Here is a 24,342-nt window from a genome sequence, read left to right as displayed (position 1 = left end):
ACACCCACAGAAATTCGTCAATTTCTGAGTCTCGCAGGCTATTACAGAAGATTCATCCAGAACTTCTCCAGAACAGCCAAGCCTCTTACCATGCTTACACAAAAGGGCGTACCATTCGAATGGACAGAAAAGCAGGAGGTTGCCTTTCGAACTCTGAAACGAGCTCTCTGTAGTGCACCAGTACTATCATTACCAGAGGGAACTGAGGACTTCGTAGTTTACTGCGATGCTTCGAATCAGGGTTTAGGCTGTATACTCATGCAGCGTGGGAAGGTGATAGCTTATGCATCCCGACAACTAAAGACACATGAGGTGAATTATACCACCCATGATCTCGAATTAGGAGCTGTGGTCTTTGCTTTGAAGATTTGGAGGCACTACCTCTACGGTACAAGGTGCACCATTTTCACTGACCATAAAAGCCTCCAACACATATTGAATCAAAAGGAGTTAAACATGAGGCAGCGAAGATGAGTTGAGCTGCTAAATGATTATGAGTGTGAAATCAAGTACCACCCAGGCAAGGCTAACGTGGTAGCTGATGCCTTGGGTCGAAAAGAATACTCAAATCGTCGTGTGAAAACTCTTTCGATAACCATTCAATTCCACCTATTCTCGCAAATCAAAGAAGCTCAGTTTGATGCCATGAAGACAGAAAACATAACAAGCGAAGCGTTACGTGGAATGGAAAAGAATTTCGAAGTCAAGGAGAATGGAACATATTATTTCATGAACCGAATTTGGGTCCCTAAACTTGGGAGATTCAGAGAGGTAGTCATGAATGAGGCTCATAGGACACGATACTCCATCCATCCGGGTTCAGATAAAATGTACCTGGATATCAAGCAATATTATTGGTGGCCTAACATGAAGGCAAAAATTGCCACTTACGTCGGCAAGTGCCTCACTTGCGCTAAAGTAAAGGTAGAAGGTTGCATTTCCGAAACAAAATCCAGCGAATGAGAAGGTAGTGAAAGTGGCGGTTGTGATTGTTGTGGTTGGAATTGTTGGAATTGTTGCTGGTAGGTAAGGAAATGTTGATATTGTTGTTGGAAAAGTGGTGTTTGTCGGATAGGAGAACCGGTTTGAAGCAAATTCACAAAACTAGCTTGAGGTGATTCTATGGCCGAGAATTGGCGATGGGTTGTATCTAACGCAAAAACGTTATCGGGTTTGCGGTTTCGAAAGTTTGGGGGATATTTGGTTGGGATCCATGGTTTTTGGTTGTAAAAAGGTTGTGTGTAATTGTGTAATAGAGAAAGAAAAGAATGGTGTAAAAAATGAGGTTGTATAGTTAGGTATGTAATTATGTATAGGTAAAATTGTTATGTAAAAAAAACTCCAAAATTTAGCCGTTGGAACGGCTAGTCCAACATTCAAAAGAAAGAAGAGCCCTCATTGGGCGTTGCTATCTGTTGTGTGCAACACGAACCGCCACGAAACGAGTGACCACGAACCACCGAGGTGGTGTGCATAAGCATGGTCCGTGGTCACGTAGACCACGACCGGGTTCGTGAATCGTATACCGGTTGGCCTTATAGTTGTGGTATACCTGTGTATCAATTTAAATTTGTTTTAGACTTTTATGCATTACTACGACTTGTCTTGAACAATCAAATTTATGAACATGTTTAATTCTCAGCTTTGTAATAAAGATACCATTTATAATTTGTTTCTTTTTGTTGGAGTAGCATTTATCACTTTGGAAAAGTATTAATATTTGTTAATTCAACTCAAAAGCATTTTCAATGGTTGGTCTATTTGGTTTATTTGGTTCGGGTTATTCGGTTTTCGGTTCATTTGGTTTGGTTAACCGAATAAGTACACCTTACTCGGTTTGGTTTTGGTTAAATTTTCATTATTTTGGTTAATCCGAAAAAACTATTTAATTAATATAATATTTTATAGTTTATATCTATAAATTAACATTTTATATTTAAACTTATAGATTAATTACTAAAAAAGATTTTCATAACTCATTATTTAATTATTGACCATTATAACTTTATAATTGTTTCTAATTTGTATTAAAAACAACCGGTTTGCCAAATGTCAATAAACTTTCGCTCATTTCTTTCCTATTTATATACGACTAAAGCTATATTGGCAAACCATTACAATTTGGGCATTTTTCCTCTTAATATACGACTAAAGTTATATTAACAAATCTCTATAATTTGTGTGGTTGCAACGACATTTTAAGACAACGCAACGTGAAAGACTGAATATAATATATTATGTATTAGTGTATTTTTTTGGTAAAAGTTTAGTAAGTTTTGTTTTAGTTTAATATTTATTGGTTATGGTTAGTTTTAAGATATAAAAAAATACAAAAACCCGAATCGATTAAACCTAAAATCGAAAAAACCGACCGAATAACACTCATACTCACCATTCCATAAATTTTAACATCTAATTAAATAGTATCTCTAATTAACTGTTATATAAAACCTGCTTATTTAATTGGATGTATTTTTAACACAAATCACATTTGAATACGAAAATATAAATACAATCATGTATATATATATATATATATATATATATATATATATATATATATATATATATATATATATATATATATATATATAGTCACAACTAGGAATTCTATGCTTTTGTAACATTAATGAGGATAACATTTGTAACCAAAAATTTGAAGACATGTATGATGTTCATTTAATGACACCAAAACTCCATCAAACACTCTATAGAAACACTTCAAATCAATGTTGTCAAGATCGGGATCCTACCTAGGATCGTTTTTGGGTTTGGAAGATCGGGATCGTAAGATTGGGATCGGGATTCTAAGATCCCTCAAAATAAATGTAATTTTAATTTATAATTTTTAATAATGAAAAATATTTCAAACATTCACTAGTTCGTTAAAAATTATAAAAACTTCAAAATATTAGTCATAGGTCACAATACAAAATTATAAATGGTAAATTGGTAAAGGGTAAAATAAATAAAGTGGTAAAAGAAATTTCATTTGCAAAAAAAAAAAAAAAAAAAAAAAAACAATGGAAGGTAGGATCGGATCGGATCTCGATCCTACGATCCTACATGCGATCCTACCCCAGATACGATCCGTTTACGATACAGATCGTTTTTCATACCTAGGATCGTAGGATCGTACGATCCTACGATCAGGATCACAATTTTGACAACCATGCTTCAAATAGTCAACAAAAGATTGGAAATCCTAAAAATCCCGGTTTAAGTCCAATATGGACTAGGATTTCCTTATTGGGCCTAATGGACCAATACGCTTCCAATTTGACTATTTTGGGCTTAGAACTCTTAAATGGGCTCTAGTTGGACCCACTCACATGAGACTTAACCTTTTTGGGCCTTATGAGTCTAAAATGGATTAGGTTACCTCTAATGGGCCTTGTTGGGCCACACCAAATCTAAACAACACTAATGGGCCATAAAGGCCATTCTTTTATGCTAATTGGGCCGTGAACCACCCTAAGGGCCCAATAGGCCGAAAACTTCTTTATGGACCTCATGATTTCGAGTAAGGATCAAGAATTGGGCCAAAATGAATCCTCTTCCCTTCTTAATGCAATTCTCGGCCCATTTATAAAAAGGAAAGAAAAGATTAGAAGAGGAATTAAAATAAAAGGGATTTAGGAGGAAAATTGTGAGCATGCCACCTCTTTATTGCATGGTGGACATCCATGCAATGTCACCTCACCTTCTCTCCTCTCTTCTTCTTCTACTCTCGGCCGAGAGCATCAACACACACATACACTTAATTCACTTCCAAATACTTCCAAAATTCTCTCAAGAGCACCTTCATTCTTCCATCAAAATTTCGAGATTTGCAAGCATTCCAAGAAGATTCTTCACTCATATCACAAATCTTTGTGAAGTTGTTGCTTACACCCATGACTTAGCTTCTTGATTTCATCAAAAATCCCTTCCTAACTCATGCAAAAATTCGTGATCTACTCCTTAGAATCCATCTAAGCCAAAGTCCTCTCAAGAAGCTTGCTAGGGCCGAGAATCACCTCAACCTCTTCCATTTCTTATTCAAAACCGTGAACAACTAAGCAAGGTGAGTTCATACCCCCTTTTTTTTGGTTTTTACTTGTTTTTGGGGGGAGAATACAAGTGCTATGTGTTGATCTATGTGTGTATGCTTGTTATATGTGATTTCTTTGTTTTGTTTTGTGAAAATATGATATTATTTGTTATATCTTGAAATCTATGGCTAAAGTGTGAAGGATACATAAACAAATAACATAATAAACAACATACTTCAAAGATCTAAGAGTCTTTAGGCTTAAGAAGTAAAAACAAAGTCAAAATCCTTAAAAGTGTCATTTTTGCAAAAATAACAAAGATTTGGGTAAAATATGATTTAAGGACCAAAAATGTCAAGAAAAATGGTTTAAGGACCAAAAATGTCAATTTTCATAAAAAGGGACTAAAAGTGCCATTTTCAAAGATAAAGGGGATGCAATGGTCAAACTAAACGTTTTTGGGCCGAATAGACAAATATTAATTATTGGGTTAAAAATATCACGTTTATAGCGCACAGTTTTTAAAAATATATATATGTATAACCAAAGCTTCGTTATAAATCAAACGTCAAAGTATTTTTAACTCTTCGAATAAACGTTTAGCTTACAACAAATACCTACACTACGAACTTATATCGATAAACCTATAAATGATACGACGGTTGGGCCCAATGTTTCCTATTCGTGCTTAATGGGCTTCCGGTGACCCAGTTACACGATTATTGGGCCAATAAAATCAACACATGTTTATTGGGCTTCCAGTGACCTAATTACATGCTTAAATGGACCCTTGTTAGCTTTTACATGCTATTGGGCCTTAGTGGCCCATTTGCATTGCTAATACGGTCCAAATAACTTATCATATGCTCGATGGGCTATAACGTGTCTGTAGCATACTCGACAGCCTGTAATAACATACAAAGTTAGTGGGCCTCCGTTGTCCTCTTTCTTGTCTGTTACGCTTACCTTATATTCAAGTAAACATAAATCGGGTTGTAAAACAATGTTATTCAATTTCATTTGGATTTAGTGAGAAATAACGTGTGACACCAAGACAGGCGAATTAGTCATTATTATGCATGGTTATAACGACTCACATAGAGATCCATTACCACCTAAGTAATCATGGGAAATCATATTCATACGCTGTGACGATACAATAATACAAGACTATCATACTCTTTATATCGGAAAACATCGGGTTTTCCGGGAGAACAACATTATTCACTTTTACTTACAACAACTATAATACAAGAAACTAGTATGAAAGGCATATCACTTTTACATGTTTTGAAATCATACACACGTATACTTATGGATCATCACACCTTTTTCGCAAACAGTTTTTGTTTCAGAAAATATCGGATTTTCTGGGTTTTATAAACGATACAAAACATTTTCACATCAAACCTGCTTATGAATTCACCAACATTATATATGTTGACCGTTTTCAAAATAATTTGTGTTCTCAGGTAACCGTTAGAACGAAGAATTACCAAGCGTGTTTCTGAACGTCTTTTGTGTGATGTCAATCGATAAACAATTTATGTTTTGGATTATGTAATGTAAACAATGTACTTGATGTGAACAATGACGGTTGTAATGTATTAATGCATGGTGATGTTTATGTTATGTTTCATGTATATTCATTGTGATGATATTTCAATTTAAGTCACACGAGCCCTCGGACGTTTCCGCCGTCTGGTTCGGGGGTGTGACATATATATTGTAACACTCATTTTCCAGGATGGATCGGTGGAGGGCTTTGAGGGATCAAAGGTAAGGTTTTTGGAAAAACCTATGTCACAACGTGATGAATGGAGTACCACGACATGGCATGCTAAATGCATAAAAACACGTGTCTAGATGGCCGCCACGACGTGACAAGAGGAAGGCCACGACGTGGCAGCGGCTACAGCCAAAGCCCATGATTTTTAGGGTTTCTTCCATATTTAATCCCCTAAACTCAAGGATTAAGGCATCCTCTTCAGCCTCAAACCCCTAAACACGAAACCCTAGCCTTTATGCATGTTTGAGAGCCTATCTTCTTGATTTTGTAGCTTATTCTTTGGATTTTGGTGAAGCTCGAGGAATAAGGAAGTTCACATTGGTGCAAGGAAGCAATGAGTTGGTTTGGATCCATCATTCTCTTTTGATTTCTAAGCTACTTGAGGTATAAAGTTCTTTCCTTGGCAATTCATCTTCTAGATTCAAGTTTGGCATCATTTTGGGTAGTTTTGGTCCCTTCCTTGGATGCTCTTGGAGTTTGAGAAACTCCAAAGCTTGTTATGGTCTTCTTATGGTCTCTAAGCTTCTGATAATTGAGAATAGAGCCATGTTTGGAGTCATCTTGTGTCCATGCACAAGTTTGGGTCACATTAAGGACTTATTAGACATAGAATTGTAGATCTTGCCTTGTGGTGGAGTCCTAATGTATAAAGTTGGAAACATTATCCATTAATTCATTGAAATAGTGTAACACTTGGATGATTGTTATGTTCCTTATTCGCCCTTTATGTTTAAATTGTTGTAATTATGGTCCTTGGAGTAGTACGTGGGGCGTACCACATGGTACGCTTAGCGTACTAGCTGAGAAGCTAGTACGCGGGGCGTACCACATGGTACACTTAGCATACTAAGGTGGAGCTAATCGAGGATGCGAAGCCTCGTATGTTGGGCGTACGAGGGTTACGCTTAGCGTACTCGGAGGTTAAAAAACCCTAATTTTAGGGTGGTGTACCCTATATAAATACGTTAAGTCCCTAGGGTTGGCCTCTTTACCAACCCCCATCTCTTCTAAACCCTAAAATCGACCTGAATCCTCCATTGTCGTATTTTTTAGCTCTTGAGAAGTATTTGGTGTTTTTTTTCTCTCTTTGAAGGGATTGAAGAGAAGTGAAGTTGCATTGCTTGGTGTGAAGTTTATAGATCCAGAATCACCACTCATATTGCAAGCCTTTGGAGGTATCAAGTTCATAACTTGGATTTTGTATGCTTAGATCTCTTTATGTCTTGATTTTTATGCTTTTGGTCCCTTTTTGGGTTGATTGATGAGTTAAGACGTTTGAAGGGATTATCCTTTTAGATCTGAGCACGTTATGAGGTTCTTAGGCATAAAGGTGCAAGCTTTATAGGGTTTATGGTTTCATGCATGTATCAAGTCACCTATTAAGGCCTTGTTTGTTTGCCTCTTAATTGGAAAATTAAGAGGTAGTCTCTTAATTTTTAAGATCTAGACCGTTTGATAGCTTCTGAACTTATACCTCTTAATTTGTTAGTCGCCTCTTAATTTTTCAGATTTTGGGATATGTCTGAATTAAAGAAAAGAACGCGCGTTCCTCTTTTGCCTTGATACTTCATCTTTTCCTTCTTCTCTTTCTTTCACAAACGTCGACGCCTCATTCTTACTGCATCTCCGATTGCACAATGACAACCCTCTGATATCCCCTCCGCCACCAGCTGACCGCTGCCTCTTCCCACACTACCATCGCCATCGATCGAGGCCTGTCGAAAATCCCCAAAGGTGAGCGGCAATGCTTCTGCGATTTCGAAAATTCTAGCAACACCGATCTCATCTTCGACTGCTTGATTACTGCCGGATGATTCGGTTTCTCCAGCTCTCGTTTTATCTTCCTCACTTGGCTATGATAAGCAACCAAACTCGACACACTTTCCTCTGCCGCCTCTGTATGATTTTTCATTCCCCCTCGTTTTTATTTGCATCTCTTATTCTAGAGTATATAATCCAATGTTCCATTCAATCAATTTTGGAAATACACAGTCAATTTCCTAAGAAAAGTAATGCTTTCTATTTGTATCTCATTAAAGCTCTTAAGCACACCAACTGTTTGTGAAAAGTCCTGTGAGGTTTTTTAATCAAATCACAAAGTTGTGATCCATATAAAGATACATTTCAGATTGGAAAGTCTTGTGAGGTTTTTTGCAACGCCCCGATTCTCAGGTATGGATTAAATAAAAGGTTATTTGGTTTTATGTCCTACTCGACGAGTTGGTTGCCCTACTCGTCGAGTAGCAGCGGGGTGGGATTGCGTGTTTAGTGACCTACTCGCCGAGTCCATGAAGGGACTCGACGAGTAGGAGCTGGCAGATGACACCCTAAATCCCGGGGTTTTGCACCCTATTTAAAGGAACCTCAGCCTCCTTTGGCCTCTTTACAGTCTTTGAGAGCTCAGTGAAACCCTAATTCGTGTGGTACTCTTCTTGGTGTGATTTAAGCCTTGGAAAGAAGGTTGGCTAGGAGGGAAAAGCTTGAAGAGCAAAGGAGTTGAAGCAAGGAAGGTGTGGGAAGCAGAACTTACCCCAGCTAGCATCTTCTGGAGGTATCAAGTTGCAATCTTTACTTCCCTTTCCTTCTAGGTCTCTTTTCTTTTGGTTGAATTTTAGGGTTTTATGGATTTTGAGTTGATATGGCAAGCCATGGGCCAGATCTAAAGTTGTAACTTCAGATCTGAACCCTCCCTATATACTAGAATCATAAAGTTTCGGGTTTCGGGGTGATGGAGGTCCTCCTTGTGCATGAAACCCCATTAAGAGCTTAGAATTGCCATTAAGAGCCTTTTTAGTCATGCATACACGTAAAGTTTGCAACTTTACGTGAAAAGCATGCTCTAGAAGCTTGGATCTGTAGTTTGGAGCCATTGCATGGCTTAAATAAGTCTGTATGGCTTAAGGACTGAAGGAACTCGGCGAGTCATAAGGTTGATTCGGCGAGTCGTATGAAGATGACCTTGAACTCGACGAGTTGGATGAGCAACTCGGCGAGTCCGATGAAGATTGCCATAGACTCGGCGAGTTGTATGAACAACTCGGCGAGTCGGATGAGTTTTCTCCAGGACATGTATGTGTGTGTATCCGTCGTGTTGTAAGAGGGAAACTCGACGGGTGGCCTTAGAATTGGATCAAGAATCGGAGGAACTTGACGAGTCACCTCGATGACTCGGCGAGTTGGAAAGTGCTTCAAGGAACTCGACGAGTAGCCGAGGGTACTCGGCGAGTTAAGGTCAACATGGACTGTTGACCTTGACTGAGGACTTTGACTTTGACCAGGGGTTGACTAGTGGGTTATGGAGTACCTTATAAGGTTAAGGACTTATGGGTATATTGTGCTATGGTAATAGGTGGTGGAGCTTGTGTCAAGTGATTCGAGAGTTGGGATCTATCTACCGAGTCGACATCTGTGAGGTGAGTTATCCTCACTATATCGATAGGGTCTAAGGCACCAAGGCCGGCCCTTTTAGTTGTTATCGTTATGGTATGCTATATGTGGATATGAACTGTTAGATCGGAATCAGGATAGACAGTATGTTATGCTCTTATGATCCGTAGGGACTAATATGTTAGTGACCTGTTAGGTCAGTGCTCTAGTTATGAGTGATTGCCATGTTTGGTGATCAGTGAGATAGATATGTTTGATGATTGTATATGCCAGTATATGTTAGTTATGCGTACATGATTAGTAGCTTGTTGCTTGGGTTGAGGCGAACCTGCTCTGTGCTGAAGGCCAACACACCCTATGAGCGGTCCGGCGAGACTGTAGGCCCACGTGGCGGTCCAGTCATGCCGAAGGTATTGGATTAATGTCTAAGTCCATAACGGTATTTGGTATGTACTTGACCCGACCCGGCATGGTCCATTTGGGTTGCACTTCACCGACACAATTTATATGGATAGTCTTTTGAGAATAGTATATTTATGATTTATATTAATATATTATAAGTTCTAATATATTAATATATAATCATATTATTTAATTTGTATTGATCAAGAATTAATTTATAATTAATTAAGTGATCAAAAGGAACTAATTAAATATGGACTCTTAGGTATATATATATATATATATATATATATATATATATATATATATATATATATATATATATATATATATATATATATATATATATGTGTGTGTGTGTAGTGGGCCAAGTTCATTTAGGTTGGGCTAAGTCTTCATGGATAGTCCATGGAGCTTTAACCCATGGATCCTAGGAAATGAAAGGTCATGGGTATTAGGGTTTAACCCTAATCCTCCACACTATATAAAGGGTCTTATGGTTCATGAAATTATGCGAGTGGCTAGTGTGGATACACTAAAGAGGGCAATAACTGATTTCATAGTGTGAGCCAAGTATCCATATTCTCTAAAGGTTTTCCAAGGTGTTTTGGTGATTTGTGATTCCATTTGAGGCTTCCACACTATTGGGGCTAAGCTCTTAAAGCTTGAAGACATCAAGCTACATCAAAAGGTATGTCATCTAACTAGAACTTTGTAGTATAGGTGCTTCATAATATGCTAGTTAAGATAAAACCTTGGAATAGTTAATATTTGCATGTATAATAGAGAAAACATAGATCCAAGGTTTATAGGGTTGCATGTACACCATAGGAGTGTTAGAATGCTCAAAACCCAACAGTGACATCAGAACCATGGGTTGTTTTCTGTTATATTGATGCAAATGTTTTATTTTCAAGTTGAAAAAAAAAATGGAAAAAAAAACATGACGTTTGTCAAATTTTAAGATAATCACTTGTTTTGTGAAAAACGAATTATTTGTAAAATTTGAATCATTTGTTATATGAGTTGAATTAGGTCAAATTTAGTAAAAGATAAAATGATATGATTATTTTATTAGTTTTAAAAGTTTGATCTAAATGTTTTAAGGAGTTACATATTTTGTCATAACATTTTGGAGCTCAAAAGTTTTTTTTAAAGTTGTGATCTTAAGGGTTTTTGAAACTTCCATAAGTTATGGATATGAAAGTTTTTTTTTAAAAAAAAAATTTGATTCAAAGTTTTTATGGAGTTACAAAATTTGGTATTAATGTTTTAAAGAATTCCATAATTTGTTGTTAAGTTATGAAACATGGAAAGTTTCATCATCAAATACCATTAATTCCATAAGTTATGGAATCCAAAGGTTTTCAAGAATTACAAAACTTGCCCTCAAGTTTTGGAATTTGAGAAAAGTTTTTTATGAAAAAAAGAATTGAATTCTAAAACTCTTGGGTTCATAACTTAAACAATTAATTAAATGGTTTTAATTTTGAGTTTAATAATTGGAATTATGATGTTTTGTTGAATAGTTCAAATTAACTCTTATGGACTTTATTAATAGTTAATTAAAGCGTTTAATTAAAAGAGTATTATTAATCCATAAATATATGGTTTGAATTTAATTAAATTAAAAGTCTAGTTTAATTAATAGATTAAACCACCAAGTATTTTAAATGTCTAAAATACACCCTTATACTATTATAATATTAAAAGTTTAATATATTATATGTATAAGAGCAAGTCGTCTTACCATTAGTAGGCCTCATTCACGAAGCCGGTCTATAAGGGGGGTATAAGGTTACTGCCTATAAAATGGCAGTTTAATGGGTGTCCACTCTCACTCACCGCTTCCTTGACCGGTGGAGGGTCGTTAGCCGAACAGGTAGGATAAGGACTATAATTCTCCCTTCATTATAAGTATAATGATAAATACTAAGTAACTAAACACTTATAAATTCCCAATCTTAGTTACTTAGGAAAATGTGAATAAGGTGCTAATCCATGAAATTACACTTTGCACTTTGTTTAAGCTGTTAGTGGAGCGTGTGTGGTTAACCGGCACACTAACCTGGACTTAACAAGGTAGGCAAAGGGTAACTTAATGTTTATCATAGTATCGTTGGAGCGTGTGTGGTTAACCGGCACATCGATTGAGGGGTAAATATTAAGGGTACCAAGTATATTTGTATGGTTACTTCACACCTTGTTTTGTGATCCTCGGCATCCCAGTCACAAAACCTGAAGGGCACACTCGAGATTGAAACATGTCATTGAAAAGTTCAATGAATCTCAAAAGAATCTAGGAGTTTCAAAACCAATTAAAACCTAATAATACATTTCGTTTATCTTGGTGGAAATTGGTGAATCGTCATTCACCTACCTTCAAATATTTTATAGCTTGGATTACGGCATCCCTCTTCCAAGTTATAAAATAGTTTGTTGGGTCCTAGCCTTAATATATCATATTGGGTGTTATATTAAGGACTTAAATCAACTTTACGTGAATTTCTCCCATTGTTGATGTCTGGTTTAGACAACAATGATCTTCCCAAACCAAGCTTTCCTAATGAATATGACTTCCCGAGTTTGGCTCATGGAAGTCATACTTCTCTTCCTCCACCTCCTCCAATTATTCTCCCTAACCCACAAGTTCAAGGTCACTCAAGCCCTAATGGCAAGCAAGGTCTATGTGTGATCACATCTTAGAGATGAAGTCACATATTGACAAGTCGGGAGAGTTAGGTGTCAAAGTCTTGAGAAAGTTGGATGTTCAATCACTTTCTAAGTCACATAGTGAGTTCCTTTGGGACTACTATGAAACAGACTATGACATGAACCTTAATGATCATATCTATTTGCTTGGTGCTGCTGAATCAGCAATGATTTGGAACAATAGTAAAGCAAATTTGATTAGAAGATCAACTTTCCAAAAAAAAAAATTTATGGACAGTGACAATGGTGACACTGGAAATCCAGAAAAAGCATTCTCTTCCCAATGGAAAGGGATTGGCCATAGTCAACCCGGTTGACCAAATGGTAAAGAGAAAGGCTAAGTCTGAGATAGTCCCATTACCAAAGGGTCCATATGTTTATTTTGCCAAAGGAAGGGGCGTTGATTGCAAAGCTGCCAAATTTACCTAAGGATGTTAAAGTCAATAAGTTTGACTCTACATCAGGTAGAGCCCATTATCTAACTCTGTTAAGTTCTATTCTGAGATCCTCATTACATGATGTGACTGGGTCACATGTTGATGTTTTAAGAATCAAAGAATAGAGAGAAATCTTAAAGGAAGTATATGATGATTCTGATCGCGAAGGTGGATTTCGATCGCATCAGAATTTTGAGCAGTTGCTTAAGAAGTTATGATATATTGCTAAGGAATAGATAACAACAATTTTCCATATGGATTGTAAGGATAAGTTTTTCCGCAAAGTTTTAAAATAAAAGAAAATTGTTTAATTTTATTTATTTGAAGTATCCTTACAATGGTATTTGTGGAAAATTGTTGCTTATATGATTCCACTGACAGCAATATTGGAAAATGGATTTGATTCTTTCATTTGTGGTAGTGTCTAAATTTACCAAATCAGGAAAGTTCCTCATCACCCAAGTTTCAATTGGACCGAAACTTGGAATCATGCAAGTTGAATAGTATGATGAATGAGAACTTTCAAGCATTGGAAAATCAAGACTAATTACTTGTTCACATGGATGTGTGAGTCAAGTGAAGGACTAAAGGGATCGAGTACACATTCTTGTGCACTGGTCATGTCCACCACAAAGCTCGTTAAGACTATTTGATTTACTAAAGTTTAGTAAATATGGTTATACTTACAAGTTTAAGTATAATTCTGAAACATTGGAAAAGTCTCAATGTATGGCAGAACGAATGGGAAGAATCAAATTAGGCAGAAAGATAAAAGTTTCTCAAATCTGAAAAGATGGGAGAGTACTTTAGTATCATGTTTGTGATCATCTTAATGATTTAGAAATCATATCACAATTAGTCCTCTAAAGGTCATCTTAGTGCATTCTTATGACTAAGAAGAGGAGTCATGAATTGTTGAAATGGTTAGACCAGGTAGATGAGTCATACTTCGTTCCAAAACAATTCTTAGAGCCATACTCCAAGATTGTAACTTGAGTGACATATCTTAAAGAAAGGTTTAAAACACTTGTCAAATGTAAGAGTAAAAGTCCTACTCTTGTACATTTGAAATTGGTAAGTTGTGATGTTTTGGATAAAACAAAGACCAACTAAGGCCAATTGTGTGAAGTGTTTGTCTTGATAAAGAATCCGCACTATCTCTTGAATATTTGGCAAGATAGTCTTATATGTCAAGAGGATAGTGGGAGTCTTAAAGATCCTAAAAAGAATTTCAAGAACTAATCAAGAATAAAACCTGAGGTTCTTCACTAGCACACGACTTGAGGTTTATAACCTATCGTGTTGACATATTATGTGCCCATTCCAGTTAAAGTTGGCTTTGCATAGGAGTTCTGAAAGTTCTCAATTGGTTGCATAACAACTTGGAAGCAATGGCAGGCCCTGTACTGCCAGGTGGCAAGAAGTTAAGATTGCATAAGTTCAGTCCATATGAGTTTGGATTTGTCATTATCCTTGTCTTGTGACTATGGTTTTGACGATTCACATGGATAAGAACACATACACCATAAAATCTAAGGGTCATAAGGTTTCTCTCCGATTCATGAAAATGATGGTGAGGAAACACTTCCACCAAGTAGATTTGAAGCAGATGGCAAAAGGTCTAAACAATTGAGACTATGATTACGACATCCCTTTTCATAGTTCTGAAATTGTTTAGACACACATGCATGCTATCTAAGGAAAGGTGTATGATTTTGATAAATTTTTATCAAAGCATCTCGTATCAGAAATCTGAACTTTGGTAAGAAAGTCAATAAAGTATTGATTTCTAGAAGTCCAGTTGATTTCTGAGTACATGTCAAAGCTAGTGGGAGCATAAGTGTTATGTTAATAATCATCATGTTAGTGGGAGCATGATAATTATTGTTAGTGTTGCAAGTTAGCAATGTTAATTATAGAAAACAAAAGTTTCAATTCGTGAGGCTGCAGGGATTGAAAAAGTTGTTTTGCTATAATTAAGGGAGACGATATACTTCATTTCAGTTCTAAAGGCTTAGATTGAGACCTTAATCATCTTTAGTCAAGAATATATATATGAATTTCATGTTGGATTGGTTCAACTTAAGGAAATTCTATATATTGCATTCTCAAAATTCGATTATGATTACGACATCCCTCTTCATAGTCAAATTTTGAAAACATGGCAAATAAAAATATTGTAGCAAAAGACTGGTCTAGAATCATGTCTTTATGTGAGACATCATGAATCGTGTACCATTTGCTTTGGGTACAGGATCGATTGCATGTGCTATAATATTTGTCATTTCTAAATTTTTCCAAATGCCCAAAGGCATTAAGAAGGGAAAAGGTCTAGAATTGGATATGACTAAAATGATTAAGCAATTGTCGAGGACAATCTAAGGCTTTACCAAAGATTGGTTGCTCAAGGACAGTTGGAAGTATAGTGTTAACTTTGGAAGGACCATATTGACCTAATCTGAAAAGAGGCAACTCTTGTTCAGAAGGGGTAGTCAAAATGGGAATATGGAGTTGTCTCCATAGGTGGAAGTTATCTGTGTAAGATTAGAGAAACTTAATGCAAGAAACATGTTCAAAGCTATGTACTTTGAATATGAGACTTAATTTCCATGAAGTTGATCTTCATTGGAATGCCCTGTAATGACTGTTGACAAGTTTTGTGACTTTGTACACATTCATTACAAGAGGGTCAGTGCATATAAGTTTAAAATCTAAACAGATTTCGATAAATGATAGGAATTTGGAATTCTAACATTTTTTCGATAACGATTTGGGAGTGTGAAAAGAGAATGATTGAAATTATGTTCAATCGATCTAGTTCACAAAGTAAGGATCATAGACAAACATAGAGTGCATACTTGGTGTATGGCAAAGCTATTGTTTAAGAAAAACATAGTGTACATGCTTGGAGCATGGGACAACTAGTGTTTTTAATTCAAGTATAAATTTGATAAAACCGAAACAATGAATAATGAGTAATCAGTATGGTAATAAATAAAAGTGTTTATTTATATTCATAGTGTTTGATACCATATTTGATTCATTTATTCTTGTGTTTCACTTTGCATGTTTTGACTTCCAGAATAACTAAGTCGCTCTTCCTGAATGATTAAGTTATTCAAACCATCCACAGTCGGTCATATGTTGGAAGTAGATATGAATCAAGACTGTCATGGGTTGGCTTGTAGAGGTCTAAGATGTTGGACAAAGCGGTGCTACAACACTCATGAGTGCTCATAAGTTCTGAGTATTGGATTCAACCCACGCTCATTTGAATCACTTCATGGATTTTATCACGAATGATCATGAGACGATAATATCTTATATTCTTAAAACCTAGAGATATGAGTTGTTACTATGAGTTGGTTATACATTGATTGCACGAAAATGCATTGGTAACTCGATGTTATAAAACGTGCCTTTGTGTATGATTCAACAAGTAGTAGAACAAGCCATATGAGTCGAAGTTTATCCATTCCTTTTACCTTCGGGATAAAAGCGGTATCTGTGGGCCCCTCGATGATTTAGCGATGACACATGTGAGTGCTTGGCCAAGCCAGGACTAATTTGATTTGTTCAATCAGTCAGTCATCATGAATCGGAAATCGGGAAACAACAAATGGACAGAGAGAATGATTTATAATCCATGTCTCAGTCCATATTATATCTAGAATGGAGGAATATATGATCCCTTATCTAATGGACAAGTCATTGACAAAGGTCAGAGTTCGACAGCGGCTTTAAGAGCTACGATTGCCAGTTAGGTTTTGAAGTCATACTCAATAATAGTTTTAGACTTATCCAAGTGGGAGACTATTGGATTAATGTCTAAGTCCATAACTATATTTGGTATGTACTTGACCCGACCCGGCATGGTCCATTTGGGTTGCACTTCACCGGCACAATTTATATGGATAGTCTTTTGAGAATAGTATATTTATGATTTATATTAATATATTATTAGTTCTAATATATTAATATGGAATCATATTATTTAATTAGTATTGATCAAGAATTAATTTAGAATTAATTAAGTGATCAAAAAGAACTAATTAAATATGGACTCTTATATATATGGAATGGGCCAAGTTCATTTAGGTTGGGCTAAGCTTTCATGGATGGTCCATGGAGCTTTTAACACATGGATCCTATGTAAATGAAAGGTCATGGGTATTAGGGTTTACATGGATGTAACCCTAATCCTCCATAATATATAAAGGGGTCCTTGGCTCACAAAATAGGCACAAGTGTGTGAAAATAAGAGTGGGCCGATTTTAGTGTGCATACATATTCTCTCAAGTTCTTCCAAGGTGATTTGGTGATTTGTGATTCCATTTGAGGCTTCCACACTATTGGGGCTAAGCTCTTAAAGCTTGAAGACATCAAGCTACATCAAAAGGTATGTCATCTAACTAGAACTTTGTAGTATAGGTGCTTCATAATATGCTAGTTAGGATGAAACCTTGGAATAGTTAATATTTGTATGTATAATAGAGAAAACATAGATCCAAGGTTTATAGGGTTGCATGTACACCATAGGAGTGTTAGAATGCTCAAAACCCAACAGCCGCTCCGATAGCAAAGGCACCATATCGGTTGGCACCACCTGAGATGCAAGAGTTATCTACACAGCTTCAGGAGCTGTTAGACCGAGGGTTCATTCGTCCGAGCAGTTCCCCGTGGGGAGAACCAATCCTTTTCGTGAAAAAGAAGGATGGATCCCACAGGATGTGCATCGATTATAGGGAACTAAACAAGCTAACGGTGAAGAACCGTTACCCGTTGCCAAGGATCGATGATTTGTTCGACTAGCTGCAGGGTGCGTCCTAGTTTTCCAAGATTGATCTTCGGTCGGGATACCATCAGATGAGGATTCGGGATGAGGATGTACCGAAGACGGCTTTTAGGACTCGGTATGGGCATTATGAGTTTGTAGTGATGCCGTTTGGGATCACCAATGCCCCAGCAGCGTTCATTGACCTTATGAATAGGGTGTGTACACCGATGCTGGATCGGTCGGTGATCGTTTTCATTGATGATATCTTGGTCTATTCTAAGACCAGGGAGCAGCACGAACAACACTTAAGGGAGGTGCTGGAGACCCTAAGGGCGGAGAAGTTGTATGCCAAGTTCTCCAAGTGTGATTTCTGACTGCGAGAGGTACAATTCTTGGGGCATATCATCAACCAGGAGGGTATTTCGGTTGATCCAGCCAAGGTTGAGGCTGTGATACGGTGGGAAGTACCGAAGAATGCATCAGAGATTCGTAGCTTCTTGGGTTTAGCGGGTTATTATTGGAGGTTTATCCAGGACTTCTCCAAGATTGCGGTGCCATTGACCCATCTGACCAAGAAGAATGTGACGTTTCGGTGGGGTAAAGATCAGCAGTTGGCCTTCGAAACCTTGAGGCGGAGATTGTGTGAGGCTCCGATCCTTGTTCTACCAGATGGATTAGATGATTTGGTGGTGTACTGTGACGCATTGATTTCAGGGTTAGGTGCAGTACTGATGCAAATAGGGCACGTGATAGCGTACGCCTTGTCACACCCCGGTCCTTGTCGGAATCGATCGAGGCGTGATATATTGTTCAAAGTCTCATGACAACTATGTTATAATATGATTAGATTCAATTAAGTACTAAGTATGCAAACAAGATCCACAACATACAAATACAAATCCAAATACAAACAACATTTATTACATCAAATTTAAATAGTCTTGTGGATTTCTAAGGCACAAACTATTTTTCATCAACTTCATTCTTCAAATCTGCATCATGGGTAAAAACAGGTCAACTACGAGAGTTGGTGAGTAATCTAATTTTAGTAGAGAAAATTGTAAAGTTGAAACCTTTATAATTGGAAATTTGTTTTCTTTTGAAGTCGGCAAACAATTGTATTTGAGATAACGGTTTATAAATCAAAAATTGATTAACAAATGATAACAACAACAATAAGTCCTCACCCTATATATACATATGTATATATATATAAATATATATAGGATGGAGCATCTAATCATCATACACACTCAACCACGTGCGATCAATCACCTTAGCGTCCCAAGGCGGGGTGGTCAACCCAATAGCGCTATTATTGTCCATAACGTACCTCAAGAATACGGGCATAGTCATGGAGATTAGACTAAAAATGGTAATGCACTACAAGTACATGTAGCGTAAACAAACAATAGTTATACAATTAATGACTCACGTATAAATGTCCCAACAATGTCTCAATTGTGATAAAACAATAAAATGAAGTTGGAATATATTAGAACCACATGATACACCCCAAAAGTATTGAAAATTATAAAGTATGGGGTAGATTACTCACATTAGTCCCAAAACGAAATGTGTGTGTCGTACGATAGACGGTTCGGGTCAAAATGGCGTAGAACCTTGATGAATGCTTCAAGAGGGATGAAGATTTGAGTATAATAGATTGTTCTTGGCTGGAATATGAGTATTTCTTGGATGAATTTCGAGATTGAGAGTGAGAGAAAGAATAGAGAAGGTTTAAGTGGTGAAGAGAATAATGTGTTGGGAGAAAAAGGAAATGAAAGTGGATGGGAGGTGTGAGTGGGAGACCATGGGAATAATCTTTTTGCTTTTGGTGGTCTTCATAATTTCCCACTAACACAAGCATCTTTTACATAATTAATATAAGAGTTTTATAAAATTTAATGTAAAGTTTATAAAAATAGAGTTTTATAAAATTTAATGTAAAGTTTATAAAAATGGAGTTTTATAAAAGATGAGTTATTATTTGATTATAACAATCTACTTTGATTTGAAGTTTAATTATAGCATTCAAGTTTGATTCTTTTAAATTTAATTAGAGCATTATACTTTGATTTGATTTTAATATCGTATCATAATTTAATTTGATTATAGTTATAACGTTGTACTATACTATGTTGCTATTAACGTCAATTTATATCGTAGTGTATGAGTTTTGATCCTATTAGCGTCAAGTAATCTTGAGTAGGGTTTGAATGAGATTGAGAGAGGTTTCGTTTGTGATCTTTTTGAGTGTCCGGCTTCGCAACGCAAGGTCCATAGACCCCGTTAAGCCATGATTTAGTGTCCTACACAATCCCGATGATTGTGCAATAGTGTTTTATCGCTTTGGTCCGTTGTTTAGCACTGTTAAGGCTAAGGAATATCAAACACATGAACTTTCCAAATGATGTTTTCTCATTAAAATAGCGAATTGTACAGTGATTACATAACGTAAACCCTAACATACAAGGGTTAATGGAGTTGACCGGTTTAACTTGTTGACTTTGTTTGACTTTGACTTGACCGAAATTTGATGGTTGTCACATCATCCCCCCGTTAGAGGGAATTTCGTCCCGAAATTTACATTTTGACTGGGACTTCAAGAGTTTGGAAAAAGATGTGGAAAACGTTTCGTAGTACAAGAAATTAATTTTGGTGATGAACAACCCGCCTGATGTCACATAACGACCTTGGAAATTTCTTATTGTAACTTGAACTGAGTCGATTTAAAAGGAGTTTATTGTTTTGGGATGATAGAGTATTCTATGTGTGCTTTTATACTCCCTGTTTTATCCTTGGTATTACCACTATGAATATTTTATAACGTAGTTAGCGAGTTCCATCATTACTTATGTTTCAACAAATTTTGACGAAATTTGCATTATAAGTCCTACCAGTTCTTTTATAGTAGCTTGGCGTAAACTAGTCGTATATCATTAAGATTGCAAGGGCATTCAGATGGGTGACCCCGCCTTAAGCCCACAACCAAACAAGGAACAGGGAATGAGGCGGAATCACACATTCTAAGTCCATAGAATCTTAATGATATATGACCATAATGTTTACACTAGCCATCATAGATTCCAGGGGCGTAGTATTATTGGGGCCAGGAGGGGCAGTGGCCCCCTCCTGATTTTTGGGCTAGAAGTAGGAATTGTAGTTCAAAATAAAATAGTTATAAGCCTGCTATCTTCAAACTTGGGCTTTGGCCCCTCCCGATTCCTAATCAGAATTGTCAAATACTCCAAATTCTCCAAGCGACCAAGCGGTATCAAGAAATCAAAATCGATTCATCCCCATTTGCCCAATTCGCTGCCTATCTCGCCTGCTGTTCGTTTGTCGTTGTCTCGCCAAGTCAGTCGCCTGGTCTCACTCTCGCCAATCGCCATCGCCAAGTGCCCAAGTCCCCATTCTCACTTCACAAAAATCAGGTATGTAATCCCGAGACCCAAATCCTGTTCAACTGTTCTTTCTTTTCTGATTGTAAGATTGTTGATTGTTGGTGTTGGCGTATTGCAGTGCTGCTGCTGTTTTCTGTCAATCTGTTGCCTATTTATGCGTTACTACTGTCTTACTGAGTTTCTTTTTAATTTGGTTGTCATTTGCGATTTGGCGATTTGCCAATTTGATTTATAAGTTATGAACTTATAGATTTGGTTATTGTTGGTGTTGGGTCTTGTACTGTTGCTGTTGTTTTTAGTTTGATTTTTTTTATTTTTAGATTTCGTTATTGATTTGGTTATGCTTAACAGCTAGGCAGCTTCAAACAAAACTGAAAAGTGAAAACAAAGATTGATTTGGTTATTGTTAAATGAGTTATTGGTTATTGTTCAAATTTTGATTTTTGATTTTTTTGATTGAATCAATTGTTCCTTCATTTTGATTTTTCTAGATATAATCATGGGAAAGATGAAAACATTGAAAGAGAAATTGTTGTCTGCTTACTAATATATCATTCATAATCTGTTTTTAAAGACATTAAAGGTCGTCGGGCTGAGTTGTAATTCTTTTTCTAAGTGTTTTTGGTGTTTATTTGTTGAAAACAATATGTTATTATTATTATTATTTTTTTGTTAATTTCAGTTTATAATATTTTTGCCCCCCCCCCCCCCCCCCCAAGTTAATTGTTCAAGCTCCGCCACTGATAGATTTACTAGTAAAAACCCTGAGTTTTTTTTTTTACATAGATGATAAGACTTATTTGGGTTTTGCCGTGTTCTCAAGATTCATGGTTTATATACTTGAATCGATGCTAGTTTTAGTAATAAAAAGAAATTTAGAATTTAAACGTCGAGGTTAGAAGCTTGTACTGATATTTAAGGGGTTAAAAAATAAAGTTTTATTAGTTACCTGTAGCGACACACAAGTCATAATTTGCATGTGTGAAGACTTGGAGTACTTTCTAATTGGTTCGTGTGTGAAGACTTGGAGTACTTTCTAACTGGTTCATGTGTGAAGACTTGGAGTACTTTCTAATGAAAAGTGTGCTATTGGGGAAATTTGAAACTGGTACGTAGCTTCAAAGTCAAGAATATGCAGTAGGCATGTGATGTATTAAATGCATGACGCACATAAGTCATAATTTGCGGCAACATATACGTATATGTGTGTGAATTGAAGAAGAAGGTTACAGTTCAAAGACCATATATATTCATTTCCTCTTTATTTGTTATTAATTACTTCTCCCACTTCACTTATATAAATCATCATATTCTTACCGCAACTTTTAACTTCTCCCTCACAAATGGATCCACCTGCAGATCATCAAAACCCCATAGATGACCTCGATTGGTTTCAGTACTTTGATCATCAAGATCTTTTCAGGTATATATAAACGTCACTCATTACCCCATCTTTCGCACAGAAAAGTGATTTTGTCTATATTGATCAAAACATGGTTTGGATTTGTAGTGATCAAAAAGAGTCTTTCATCGTGTTGGATTTGATTATCTTGAGTTTTTTTTTTTTTTTTTTGGATTTTTGCAGTGGTGACATGCTCGACCATCATGATTACGAGTTGTCGGAAAAATTGCATGAAGTGCTCGATCAGAACATTTCCACAGTACTTAACAAAGATCAAAACATCATTTCTAGAAATGAGTTTCACGATTTGGATCCCCTTAAAGACATAAGCTTATGGGATTGTTGGGAGGATGGTAATTTACCATTGGTTAGTTTCAGTGAAGACTGTAAATCCGGTGGTGAGGCTACAGGTAGTTCTAGTGCTGCCACCACTGATCACGGTGGCCGAAAGGTGGCAAAGAGATTGAGACCATTGGAGTTTGAAGAGATAGCGAAGTACTTTGAGATGCCGATAATCATGGCGGCAAAGGAACTAGGGATAGGGTTAACATTGTTGAAGAAAAGATGCAGAGAGCTAAACATAAACAGATGGCCTCATAGAAAACTTACGAGCCTACAATCCCTCATTCAAAATGCCAAGGTAAATTACGATAATAACCTTCTATACATTACTCATGCATGCATGTCTGCACTTGGTAACCAAAGTAGTTTTGGTATTTTCTAAAATTTTAATTATTAATTTCTTTATAACATAAACAATGGCCCTAGGCATATTCCACATCAATTCAATTGATTTACTACGATTTCCTGATTTATATTTATATAAACTTAACTCATTGTAAATTTTGTGAACTCACACGAAAAATATATTGCATCTAACTTTTTTTTTTAAAAAAAAACTAGGAGTTGGGATTAAAGGAGGAGATAGAGACGTTAGAAGGGCACAAGAAGATGATGGAGAAATTGCCAGGTATGGAATTGACAGAAAGAACAAAGAAGCTTAGGCAAGCTTGCTTCAAAGCTATTTATAAGAAGAGAGGACTTAACAATCCTTAGTCCTTACCTTTTCTTTTAGCCATTTTGTTATAATTAGTGGATTTTAATCTACATTGTATGTGTTTTTCTCTTGATAGTTTGATACCCTTTTTAGTTTCATTGTGTTTGTTTGTCTATTGACTTTTTTATGCAGAAAATTTTGTATAATTTAGGTATTATAGTTTGTATTATGTATTTAGCCATATTCTAGATTGTCGACACGACTACGTCAACGACTCTATACTAGAGGTCTATATAAATAGACTTATGAATTTAGTAGGAATAACTTGATTATAATCTTGTGATTTGTTCCATGTCTGATCCACTCCTAAGATTCACTCGACATGCCCCCAGTTACGTGTAATTAAAATTTTATTAGACTGTTGATCCTAATGAGTCTACCCTAAGTCCACAACCAAACAAGGAACAAGTCAACTACGAGAAACACGCATATGGACTTGTGAGTTATTTGTAAATTGATTATGGAAATAAAGTTTTTAGACATTGTTGGGTAAAATAATTGTAAAACACTTGTTGGGCCATGGTTAGGAGTGTTGGGCACCTTTTGGGCTTTCCATGGTTACTAAATGTGAAACATGTAGCACTTGCGTGGGCCCCCACAAAACTAAGTTTTCACATTTCTTTCCCACTTCTAGGCCCATTAGGGAACTTAATAGTCCAATGAGTTGGCCATTTTGGAGTGTATCCTTTCGGATACGTTTGATAAGGTCGGGTATTTTGATGGCTCAAAAGTAATGTGAATGACGCGCTTTGGCCTATAGGTTTGGGAACTCTCGCCTTTGGTCCCCAGATAAGCAAACTGGTCCCTCGGTTGATTGGGATGTATACGAATGCTTACCTAGTCAGGACTTTCGGGCTACCGGCACCTCCCCCTTCCAGTTACTACGCGTTCATTACTATGATCCTACCCAACTAGAGTGGATGACTTTGAATTTCCTA

The sequence above is a fragment of the Lactuca virosa genome, chromosome 4 (assembly GCF_052849685.1).
Source record: "Lactuca virosa cultivar CGN04683 chromosome 4, Lactuca_virosa_CGN04683_v6, whole genome shotgun sequence".
NCBI lineage: Eukaryota > Viridiplantae > Streptophyta > Magnoliopsida > Asterales > Asteraceae > Lactuca > Lactuca virosa.
This window is presented reverse-complemented; position numbering follows the sequence as displayed.